At 38.4% G+C, this 13,183-nt stretch overlaps 1 protein-coding gene across 3 annotated transcripts in view; it reads left to right on the top strand.

Moving 5' to 3' along the window:
• Positions 1-13,183, top strand: part of IL33 (interleukin 33) — a 184,481-nt gene that overhangs the window by 2,073 nt on the left and 169,225 nt on the right. The window contains exon 2 of one of the 3 annotated variants that reach the window (XM_057721413.1): positions 675-738. The exons of the other annotated variants lie outside the window; for them this stretch is intronic. The gene's annotated coding sequence lies outside the window, so the exon portion shown is untranslated. The remainder of the gene's footprint in view (positions 1-674; positions 739-13,183) is intronic. 3 annotated transcript variants of the gene reach the window in all.

The following is a 13,183-nucleotide window of genomic DNA, read 5'->3' as shown; positions in this document are numbered from 1 at the left end:
CACTGTGGTGATGCTGTCTGCCATGGAACCACACGGGGTTGTGGAGACAGCTAAGGGAGGTCAGACAAGGCTTCGCAGAGGTGGTGATATCAGAGCTGACTTTTGAAGGATGAATCTTTACTATTTGAAGAAAGAGAAGAAGTTTTAAAGGGAACAGCTGCGTTCAAATGTGGAAAGGTCTTAGAGCCTAGTGTGATGAGTTATGCCAGTATTTCTTGCTGCAGCATTGGGTGTGGGACTTGAGGGGGCTTGGGGATGACACAGGAGGCAGGAAGAAGGCAGACAAGAGTTATATAGAGGCCAGATCACGAAGAGACTTACATTCCATGTTAAGAAATTTGGCTTTTTTCCCCCTAATGGTAAAGAGGAGCCGTTTAAGGATTTTAATCAAGGGCTCTGAAAGAATCCGTTTTTAGAAAGATTACTTTGATGGCAATGCGAAAACTGAAATGTGAAGACTGGAGGCATTTAGGAGGCCAATAACCTAGTTCAGTTAAGCTGAAAGTCTAAATCACAGCAGTGGTGGAGGGAAAGAAAAGAGGGCAAGGATTGGAAAGGTCTTAAGAAGTCATACCAATAGCACCTTAGAGGGGAAGGAGAAGCCTAGGAAATCTCCCCAAATTTTGGCCTGGGCATCTGCTGTAATTTACCTATTTCTTTACCTACACCTGAAGAAAGAACAGCATTACCAAAATACTGCTAACTCTTCCTGGAAGAAAAAGAGGCTTCCCTAAGAAGGTGAGTCCCCAAATCCATATTTTGTTCTCTAGTTGCTCCCACACTCCATAGTGATGGTTATTGCTACAACAATAAGAGCTAAACTGAATCCATTTTAGGAAAAATATTTATGTTCTTTTATTTTAGAAAAACATACACAGATTTAAACTCTTAAGGTACTTCCTTAAATCTAGATTGCACAACTCTATTTACCTTTTGCATTGTTATTTCCTTTTTTACCCCCCTAAGGAGCACACATAATATCCAATATTTCAAGACTGGACTTGAAGATTTGGTTAGAGTTGAACAACTTTATTAAATTTTGTAATTAAAACTGGCTTTTGAAATTGTTTGCACTGTTGAGAGGCCATTTAAGAATATTTCCATAAGGTGGCTCAATAGTGGACAATTCAAGTGTTTATTAGCGGCTTACTAAGTGAAGAAAGTGTAAAATATGTTGCAAATTTCTTCCAAGATCTGAGAGATTTAGAGTCATATGAGGGGGGTAAAATTAAATTGGGCATACTTGATATTTTTTTCAAGAATAATCCAGAATAAATAAAATACAGAAAACAAAAAATACCATGACGTCTCCCACCGACATAAGAGGAAACAATCTGAATATCAAAAACGATAATGCCTTTGATGGATTAAAAAAACTTTAAATATATCAACAAAAGTTCTGAGTTTCTAATACTAACAAAAGCCACCTACTCATTGGTCATCTTTGGAGGATGCTAGGTCACCAGCTGAAACTTGATAAAGAGGAATAAACAAGATCTTTCCTGCCCTTCCTGTGCAAACTATTTCAGGATAACCAAATCATTACCCACATTCTTCTTTATAGAAGTCCAGATGAAAAGTGCACAAAAATGCTAAAATCAGAAAATTGTTGTGTTGTAACTCCAAATGAGATAATGAATGTAGGTAACAATAACCACTGGATGCTGAAACCATTAAGTGAAACATTGACTGGGAATTTAATAATAGAGGGATAAGGCTGAAACCACCTGGAGTTCCTGATTAATCTTAATATTATTAAAAGTGGGATAAACCAGAAGTGTCATTTATGTGTTGTCTTTCAGCTTCACATTCATACTTTTAATTTGTTCTCTGATGCTGAGATTAGCCTCTGGAAGTAAAATTTCTGCTTTCTTAGCTGGGTCCCTGATAGTTTCTACCAATAGGGGCCGATAGAGATTGGAGGATAGAAAAGGGACAGAAGAGAGGTTGATCCGTCTTGTTTTTCCTTTTCTTGTCTGGATTGCCCCAGCAATGGCCCTTCCTCCTGGTGACAGCAATTTCCTCCTGTCTTTCCTTGCAACCCAATCTCTTCTGTCTCTGCAGATATAGCCTGGGGGCACTCCTTCCTCAGCGGTTTCACCCACAGCTCTGAGCTCAAAGATTCTAGTTCCATTTTGTTCCTTTGGCCTTAGGGATGGTAGCAGGTCCTTCAGTTACCATCTTTTGATTACCTCAGTGCTGTTTAGTCATGCCTTCGGGTCTCTCACACCTGTGTAGCCAGTCTCTTAAATCTCCTCGTAAAGTACTTAGTGTGGTTTCTATTTTCCCACCTGGACCTTGACCCATTCATATAACAGGCATTAAGTGATGCAATAGGAAGCACAACTGCAAATTATTTTTATTTTAAATCAGGTTTATTAAGGTATAACATATATGCAATAAAATTCACCAATCATAAGTGTTTGAGTTTTGACAGTCAACTAACCATGACCACAATCACATATAGAACATTTTCATTACCCCTAAAAGTTCCCTTGGGTCCCTCAGTAGACAATCTCCTTTCCCCACCCCTGGCTCTAAGCAACTACCAATCTGATTTCTGTTGCTATAGCTTTGTCTCTTCTAGAACTTCATATAAATGGAATTATTCAATATGAGGCTTTTTGTGTCTGGCTGCTTTTACTTAGCACAATACTTCTGACATTCATCCATCTGTTGCGTGTTTGTTCCTTTTTATTCCATCCTGTGAATACACCACAATTTGTTTATGCATTCACCAACTGATAGACATTTGGGTTGTTCCCAATTTTAGGCTCTTATGAATAAAGCTCCTATGAATACATGAGTACAAGTTTTTGTGAGAAAATATATTTTCATTTCTTGTGACAAATATGAGGAGTGAAATGGCTTAGTCAAAGAGTAAGTGTAGGTTTATAAGAAACTGTCAAATGCTTTCCAAAGTGGATGTACCATTTTGCATTCTGACTGAAATACATGAAAATGCCAGTAGCTCCACATCCTAGTCAGCACGTGGGATTGTCAGTCTTTTAAGTTTTGGTCATTCCAGTGAGCATGTTGTGGTATCTGATTGTGATTTTAGTTTGCATTTCCCTAAAGACTAACAGTGTGGATTATCTTTTCATGTGTTTATTTGCCATTTGTATATCTTCTTTGGTGAGGTCTTTGTTCAAATCTTTTGCCCACTTTTAAAAAAATCTAGTTTTTTTGTCCTCTAATTATTGAGTTTTAAAAGTTCTTTAAATATTCTGGATACAAGTCCTTTGTCAGATATACGTTTTCAAATATTTTCTCCTTTTCTTTTTCTTAACCATGTCTTTTGAAAATCAAAAGTTTTTAATTTTGCTGAGGTTCAGTTTAACATTTTTAAAATTTTAAGGTTTATGCTTTTTATGTCCTATTTAAGAAATCTTAACTCAAGTTCACAAAGATTTCCTCCAGTGTTTTCTTCTATAAGTTTTATAGTTTTAGGTTTAAAGATTTTACATTTAGATCTAGGATCTATTTCAAGTTGATTTTTGTATATGGTATGAGGCATGGGCTGAGGTTCATTTTTTTTTTGCATATGAATTTATAATTGTTCCACTTTTATCCCACTGAATAACTTTGACATTTTTGTTGAATATTAATTGACCATATACATGTAGTCCTATTTCTGAACCTTCTTTTCTGTTCTGTTAATCTATATATGTATCCTTATTCCAATGCCACACTGACTGTATTGATTACTATAGCTTTACAATAAATCTTAAACCCAAGTAGTTATAGTCACTGATTCTAAAGATCACTGAACACTGTGATTTTTAGAAAGTACTCTCCAGGCTTTAGTAACTTTAAGAAAGTTTTAAGCTAATAAAAGTCCATAAGGGACTTCCCTGGTGGTGTAGTGGTTAAGAATCTGCCTGCCAATGCAGGGGACACAGGTTCAATCCCTGGTCCAGGAAGATGCCACGTGCTGCAGAGCAACTAAGCCTGTGTGCCACAAGTACTGAGCCCCCGTGCTGCAACTACTGAAGCCCACGTGCCTAGAGACTGTGCTCCACAACAAAAGAAGCTACCGTACTGAGAAGCCCATGCACCCCAACGAAGAGTAGCCCCCACTCACCACAACTAGAGAAAGCCCGCGCACAGCAATGAAGACCCAACACAGCCAAAAATAAATAAATAAATAAATAAATTTTTTAAAAAGTCCATAAGAATTTGTGAATTCCAGTAAAATTAGGAACTTTTTGCAATCTATACACATTGTGCATTTAAAAATTAAATAATGGACCAGAAAAAACAAAAAACAAATTTCTTCTTTATTTGTTTTCAATGTAAATTTATTGATTTAGAATAATATCTCAACTTTTTCACTGAGATCATCTCCCTCCCCCCCCCAAAAAAAATGGCTGAGGAGAAAGATATTTCTGACACCTCAGGCTGTAACCTGAAGCAACTTATGTTTTAACTTAAAATTTGAATGCAAATATGATGTTCCAATTGCTGATATTTTCAAGTTTTTTTGTACGAAATTGTTTTCTCTGTAAGCTTTCCATTTCATTCATTTATTCAACAAATATTTAATGAGTACCTCCTATGTGCCAGGCACTGTGCTGGGACACTGGGCATACAATAGTGAATAAAACAGAATCCCTACCTTCATGAAGGTAGGAACTCCTTAGCTCATGCCAGGAGGACCAGCCATGTTTAATCTGTGGTTTCATGTGTTTCTCAGCATATCACACCTTACCTCCAAGTGTAAGAGAAGCACAGTAGTTAAACATTGTTATTAGCTTTAAGAATCGCAATAATTCAGAAAATTCAAAGTTGAATAAAAACATAATGAATTGGAGAGAACAGAAAACTTTCTATGTGAGTACTGAACTGACTTCTTCACCAGATGGTTGAGAATATGTACATTAGTACTTGCAGGTATTCATTGATTTAATTCTCATAACAAATAAAGGAGGATACAGATAAAATTTTTTTAAAATACAGATTAAATAACTGATAGGAAAGTTATGGAAGATATCAACCATTCAGACGTTTGATGTCATTTTGTTCTCCCAAAATTAGAATGTTTGACTCCAACTCCCAGGGTTGGATAAAGCCCAGAGTAAACAATGCCCAGGGCATAAGTGGTGAAGAATGAGAAAAGAACCAAAGTTGGAATCAGATTGGGCCCCACTACTCCAAACAATTAATTATAAATTATATTAGCTATAATTTTAAGAAAAGACATTAAGAAAAGCAGACATATTAAACTAAACATATTATCTTATAAAGATAAAAGACTCAGAAGAGTGTCTCTTTTATACTACTACTGCTGCTGCTGATAATAATAAGGTTATAAAAATGAATGTATCTGATTAATTAGAGACAATGTACAGTTTCTTGTGAAATAGCCAAAATATAAATTACAAAAAGGACCTGGGACTTATGTGGTGGTCCAGTGGTTAAGACTCCGCACTTCCACTGCAGGGGGCGCGGGTTCTATCCCTGGTCAGGGAGCTAAGATCTCACATGCAGTAAAAAAATAAAAGAAAGAAAGAAAGAACCTACCCCACTGGGTAATATACTTGGTAAGATCATCTTGAAAGACAAATTCAGACAAAAAACTTTTATCTGAATTTCCAGCTGGTTTGAGAGGTAATCCTGACTTTTTAAGTTTCAGAAGTAATAATAATGATATAATAAAGAATAAATTATTTATTCATTGAATTAGAGCTCTTGATAGTGTAAAACTGGCATTAGTATACTGATCTGTTTTGTAGCCATTATAACATTATATCTAATTTATTATTGTGTCTACTTTTTTTATTTTATTTATTTTTTATTTTTTTGGGCTCTTTATTGGAATATAATTGCTTTACACTCTTGTACCAGTTTTTGAGGTACACCAAAGTTAATCAGCTGTATTTATACACATATCCCCATATTCCCTCCCTCCCACGACTCTCCCCGTCCTGGCCCTCTAAGGCATCACCCATCATCGAGTTGATCTCCCTTTGTTATACAGCAACTTCCCGCTGGCTATCTGTTTTACAGTTGGTAGTATGTATGTGTCTATGCTACTCTCTCACTTCGTCCCAGCTTCTGTGTGTCTACTTTTAAATGATTTATGAAAATCTGATATATTAGAGTTGTGAAGAGTCTAATTGGTTAAACTTGTACTAGGGTGACCAACCATCCTGGTCTGCCTAGGAATGGGGTTTTTTGGAATGAAGGAGTTTCAGTTCCAGGACAGTCCTAGGCAAAGTGCAACAGTTTTCCTAACTTTCATTCACTTTTTAAGTATCAGAAAAATATCATTTGTAAAAAGTTATTAACTATATATAAAGATTAAATTAGATTCAAGTTAAGCACTCTTAATAAGAATCCTTTGTAAGTGATGCTGTGTACTTCATATGCATTTCATTAAGTATACGTAATGTTTGGTTGTCCTATAGTTGCTGTTACTAAGCTTTAAGCAGTGACTGCCTGAACTCTCCATTTTGTTTTTCCCCTTGAGACAAATGAGTTATCTTTGGGGTAATATTTTGACAACCTGCAACATTTCCTTGCCTAAATCAGTTATTTCATCAGGAGTAAGGAAGAGGTAAGTACTCTTCTAATTCCATCGTTCCTTCTCTGTTTATAAGCTGACATTATTATGTAATGAAGAGCTCTCCCTCATTACCTGAGGCTATCTGGCATCTGTGAAGGAGTGCTTAATTCTTTCTCATTAATTATGAATATTCAGAGTAAGGTAGTTGAGTAATTGTGACCTCTAGTCATGACAAATACAGTTGATTTGTTAAATTTTGTTTGTTTTCTCTCTTTTGAATTGTCAAGAGCTGTGAGGAGTGAGATTTTACCCTGCTTCAGAGCTAACAAGTTAGCCTGCCATAGTTTCATGGATGAGAGTAAAAGATATGAGACCCTGCATCAGAGACAAAAAATAATGTTACGGCAACAGCAGCAGAGTATCAGCATTTTTCACCGGCTTCCAACTCCCAATTCCACAGCATGATGCAAAGAGGGATAGATGTTAGCTGTACATATCAGGGACTGTGTTACAGAAGAGAAATGCTGAGCTTAGATTACAAATCTTTTATAATGTGCAGTGAACCTGACTGCTTTTTCTCCAGGGGGAGACATTATCTTTTTATTCTGGATAGTAATCATGCTTGCCCTTTGCTCTAGAGGGAGACATTATCTCTGTCTTCCAAGGCTATTCACTACACAGGCATCCTTGATGATATGGTCCAGAATGTCTTTGCTAACAGGATGTGCAGAAATGTGAGGGACCATGGGTATTTCATGTGCTGGTTGTTCTCCACTGCTCCCTTCCCTCCTTACATTCTCTGCCCTTTTCTGTAGCCCAGGAAGCTGACATCTACAGACTGCGTCACTCAGGCTCCCTTGCTCTCTGTCTTCTGGTTGAATTGGCCAGTGAGAGGCATCAGCATGAGATCGGGAAGAGGTCGGTTAGCGGGTTTAGCTCATCTCTCCACTCTGTTCTCTCCCCACCTTGCTGCAGTTCTGGTACAGGCTGAATTCTACAGATACAGTTCTTATAAGGAGGCCCTTTTTTTCCAGGCTAAAAACTCTCTTTAGGCTTATCCTCTCCAATATCCCCTTTAGGCCTAAATATGGTAGAAGTGTATATATGTTCCTAGACCCTGTGCTTTGTTCTCTTAACCTTGCCCACATTTTGTAAATCCTTTTAGTACACTCTCTTCAGTAACACTTTCTAAATATGTTTTCTGTTTCCTGCCAAGATCTTGACAAGAACTCATAGATTCAATTAATTTTAAAAGAGAAAAAAACTGAAATTAATAAAACCAAGGATGATAAAGGTAGTTTAACAAAAAAGGAGACTTTATTTTAATTTATTTTGGCCGTGCTGCATGGCTTGCGGGATCTTAGTTCCCCGACCAGGGATTTAACCTAGGCCCTGGCAGTGAAAGCTTGGAAACTTAACCAATGGACTGCCAGGGAATTCCCAAAGACATTTTAAAATATGAAAATATTATCCTCAACACGCTAATTTATGCAAATATATTCATACCAAAATATAAGATCAAACCCAATAAAATCCTTTTAGAATAATTTAGAGACTGTGAAATTATTTGAAAAGTAAAAGAATCAAAATTACAAAAGCTTTATATCCTACTTGAAAAATGAATGGCCAGAGCAGATGACTTATCAACAAAGAAATATGGACTATAAATCTTGACAGGAAAAAATCTCCAATTTTGGTAGTAATTAAAGCAAAGCAAATTAAAGCTACAACCATATCTCCACATAACTATTTAGGTAAATTACAGTAACAACACAGCTTTGGTGAACTGTTGAAAAATAAATCTATTGCTGGTGGCCCCTGATCACTTAGCTGAGAATCTAGAATGGTGGTTATAAAAGTCTTTGATGCAGAGATTCCACTTTGAGCAATAGATCCTAAGTGGATGACACAAAAGAAGAAAAATGAGGTGCATGTTTTTCACAATAGATGTATGTTAGAGTATTTAAAAAATTGAAAATAACCCAACAATGGGTAAAATAATTGTTAAATAAGCCATTATATTTTAAGATGTGTTGAAATGTTTCTGTGGGAAAAAGAGGATATACTATATGTACACATATATACTTCGTATAATAAAATGGTTCTATGTGCCTGGAGTGAGTGAGAGGGAGAGACTTCCTCCCCAGAGGGCATCTCAGTGGGCCCCAAGATGTATGCCAGGCGAGGGGTCTTCCCCTCAGGCCAGGCTCCAGGACAAGCAGATAGGCCTCTTTCACATAGGGACAGTGGCGTATTTCTGTCCACTCTCTCTGTGCTGTGCCCTGGGGGTGATTGCCAGCCAAGAACTGTCTCTCTGTTTGTTACAGTCTTAGGAGACCCAAGAGTGCAGCCTCTGCTGGCCATAAGCCGGCAATCTGCAGGTGTCCCCTGGGTGGCAGCCACAAAAATCGGGGCACCAGCCATGTGTGTAGGTTCTCCTCCACGATCCAAAAGAACACACAAGTGAGGTGCATGGTTTTTCACAGCAGATGTACCTTAGAGTATTGCAGAATCTGGGATCCTGTGCTCTGGAGCAGGCAGAGGGAGAGCAGGAAGATAGCACCTGCCCTTTCGGGTCTCTGGAGAGGATGACAGTCAGCCCTTAGATGTGTAGATGTGTGTTTAACTACAGGCTTGCCCCTTAGGCTGCAGCTACGAAAATAAGGCATCTGAAGCCTGACGGGTTTGTGTCTTGGCCAAGGTCACACAGCTGGGACATGACGGCAGCAGCTCACACCCTGGAAAGGGGTGAGAGAACTGCTCCCAGATTTTACTCTGCATCAGTTAAGGTGTGGTTCTAGGACATCCAGACTCACTGATGCATCGCAACTTCCTATCCAAATCTATGGGGAGGTGTGACATAAAAGAAAGCACCTTGAATCTAAAGGCAAATAGTGATAACCGCGGTTGTCAGAAAAGTGGTGAAATATCGATGGGTGAAAGGAATGCTATGCATGAAAGCAGGGGGCAGATTTTCCATGAGATCCCATGGCAGGTGGCCCTCTGGATAACTCATTCATTAAACAGTGGACTCTACTATGAATGAACGATACCAGCACCTTGGAGGAGAATTCTTAGAGTAATGATGAAGCTACCACAGCTCACGGATAGCAGAGAACTACCACACAGTCTCCTAGAGATTAGCCAACACAACAAGCTTAAATATAAGGGAAAGGTAAAAAAAAATTAATTCTCCCAAAGACGTCTCAAGCAAAAGTTTCTTCCTTTGAAAAAGAAGCACCCAAGACAACAGATTTCCTCAGTGAATTTAAATACTATTTTAAGAACAGAATCGTCCGGACAGAATTGCATGTAGAGTTTTCCTCCTACCATGATAACTGTAGCAGTAATGTTGGAAAGACCTACTCTCTGCTTTGCACTAGGTGAACCCTCTTAAAGGTCCTTTTCAAATTCCTAAGCTATAGTTTGGGGAGTCATTTAACAAAAAGCTTTTATAGAAATTGTAGTCAACCACATTATAGTAGGTTTCCTATTATTCCTCCATCCTGGTTATTGTTTTAATAACAATAAAGTGACAGGCTGATAAGAAACTGTGGCTCTATGTTCTTTGCTGTCTTCTTGTTTTCCTGTAAAGTTTCTTAGGTTTCTAATTTATTTTAAAGGTGTTGATTTACATAGAAATTTAGTGCAGCATTCTAAGTTGTGGCATTTACTTGGACTCAACCTATGCATTTTTTTAATGAAGAAAATCATGTATCAACAATATTAATGAAAATGTTATATGAAGAGATAGAATAATGGCTGGACCAGTGAGTGTTCTTAGAGGACAATAAAAAAACCTTTTAGATTAGTGTCATTATAAATCATTCATTGACAATGAGTGCAGAACCTTTCCTAGGCTCAGAGAACTTAGGTAACTTGTCTGAGGTCATACAGCTAGAAAATGCAGAACAAGACTGGAGCAAGACTTAGTCTTTTTGGCTCTCAAACTGCCCCTGGTATGGGAATGTACACCACTAGAGGGGATGGATCTTAAGGAAAAGAATGGACACTTCCATTGCAAAGGAGGAGAGCCTGAAAGAGAATGCATGTGAGGTAAGCTTGCAGTTGAGGTGGTAGGTAGGCAGTAATTGAAGGACTTTTTTAAAAGATGAATCTCTGTTTTCTTGGTGACACCACTGGCCTTAAGTAAGTCAGTGAGGGTTTGAGGAAAAAGTCAAAGGTTTTGGAGAAGCCATGGGAGTGAGGAGTGAGGGATAAAGGAGCTGAATAAAGGTGACTTTAAGAATTGAAAAAGAAAAAAAAAGTATTGCAAACTTTTCTCCAGCTGAGATTAGAAACCAGGAATCCACAGTGGCAACACTCCATCAATTGTATTGTAAAGTGAAAAAGGCAGAGTTCAAAATCACTGGTTAAATTCCATCTTTCACACATCTATATGTGTGTATAAAACATGCAGGAAAATGTATAGTATGTGTACCAATTTGTTAGAGTGGTCACTTCTAGGAGGTGAATGCATTTGAGGGTAGGGGAAAGGACTTTTACTTTTTACTCCATATATTTCTGTATGGTTTGAATTTTTAAAGCAATATATTCTTGCATTACTTTGTATAAAAAATGGGGAATGTGATGGCCTGGTAAAGGCTTTAGGTTCCTGAGCATGCCTGCGTCTCCACAGAGATCATCTAGAGCCAATTGTATAGTGACTTGAAGCTTCAGAGCCAGAAAAAGTCCTACTTGGCTCCTTGCAGCACTGCTCACATCTGCTGCATAAACCACAAGGCTTAAAACAGAGCCAGCACTCTAGGACGAGTGGTATCTGGTCCCACTGTGGTGGAGATTCCAACTAGATGTACTGCTTGCATCTGTCCATTAAAAGCCATTCAGACTTAGAGAAGATCTGGAGGCTCATAAAATTACATTTTCCAGCTGCTGAAAACTATGCCTATAGGGAATCTCCCGTTGGCTTCTGGGAGAGGTTTCCAGGTTCTGTTTTGGTGCCTGTGATGAGTGAAAGTTGCAGAAATTCCATGGCTGGCCCAGAATGTAAGTGCCTTCCTGTTTATATTTGTATGTCAAGATAAATCTAAAGCAACAGCAGTTAATTTCTTGAAATATTTCTAGTCAATGCAGTCTTCCTATGAAGATTAATTCTACAGAACAAGACAGATGGGAGATACCAGTGACAAAGAGAAGAACATTCAATATGCAAGACCCTTTTCTTAATAAAGGAAATAGAAATTGAGGATTAAAGGCCAAGAATCAAAATAAAACTGTTCATCCTAATTACACAGCATTAATACTGGAAAGGACTTGGAAGGTAGACAGAGCTAGATTCAAATTTGAGTTTCACCATTTAGGAGGTGTGGGACTTTGGGGAGAATTACTAAGCTTCTTCAAGCCACAGTCTGCTCATTTTCAATAGGAAATAATAAGACCTAGTTCACTGGGTCATTGTGACATCCAAATGAGACAAAATATAAACGTAGAATTTTTTTTTTCAATATTCATGTGGGATTTTTTTTCTCTATTTTTCCCCCTTCTTCATTTTCCAAGAAGGTCCTTTGTGTATCCCTTCCTTGTGTATCCCTTCCTTGGGAGTTATAAGGAAGAAAGCTGTAGTTTGAAGACAAAGTTGTTTTTCTTATGTTTTGTGAAAGTTTACACTCATCAAGGAGATTGTTTTAGGTATAAGTGGGGTGGGAGAGGGGGTGTGTATCCTTATAGGGAATAAAATAGGAACAGAGAGGAAGGGGATATTTTCCCAATTTAGGGAAAGGATGAAGAATGTTCCATGAGGATGGGGGAACTACTGTTCTTCTGGAGGTTGGATCTCTACAGGTGTGTGGTGTACAGGTGAAACTATATGCTAATACCTGGCTCCCAGACTTGTAAATATTACTGTGCCCCAGAGGAGTACACTTCCATACTTGCATACTTCCAAGGGACTATTTGGGCTTGAGTAATGAGCATCTCAGTTGGTGGCCCAAAGTATGGACCAAAGCCTGGAGTGGTTTCTCCATTAATTTTATTCTTTATAAGACCCATTGAACCTTTGTATAACTCAGTTGGATGGGAGTATGTCTTTGCCTGTATTCCGTTGAGATCACAGGTTGAGACAAAGGCTGGGGTATAGGTAATGTATTTGAGAAGCAGTCTCATGGAGCAGGGGTTCAGCACAGGGAATGAGGGAACGTCAGTACAAGGTTGCATTATTAGTTGGTTACTGGCATGGGTTCAAATCAGAATTGCCCCCCTCCCCGCCGCCAGACGATTAGGAACAAGAGGGAGAAGTGTTTATTCTGCTCCTGCCTCCCTCTGGTCTGCATGTATGTGAGAGCTGAGCAGGAGCACTCACAAAAAGGAATCAGAGAAGCCCTGAGGCAGGAAATGAGGGAAACTAGGGGCAGGCTAGAGGGGAGGTGCCTTCAGTGCAAAGAGGGAGGAAGCCTGCAGGAACCTGTTTGCTGCAGCCATGGCTGGAATCGAAGTTGAGAGTTAGAGGATGTGGGCTGGGGCTGCAAGTGTCTGATACAGAGAAAGGCTCAATAATGACTGAGCAATATGGGGCACAGAGATTTTTAAAATTTATTTTCCTCCTGATTAAAAAGTAATTATATGTACTTTTGGAGTAGAAACTAATTTAATTTAACTAAATACAGTTGTAACCTTTCTGACATATCCTTATTTGGGGTCTAAAATATAATCCTGCTA

The sequence above is a fragment of the Hippopotamus amphibius genome, chromosome 2 (genome assembly GCF_030028045.1).
Source record: "Hippopotamus amphibius kiboko isolate mHipAmp2 chromosome 2, mHipAmp2.hap2, whole genome shotgun sequence".
Classification (NCBI taxonomy): Eukaryota; Metazoa; Chordata; class Mammalia; order Artiodactyla; family Hippopotamidae; genus Hippopotamus; species Hippopotamus amphibius.
The sequence above is the reverse complement of the archived record's forward strand: the minus strand, read 5'-3'. Positions and strand labels throughout refer to the sequence as shown.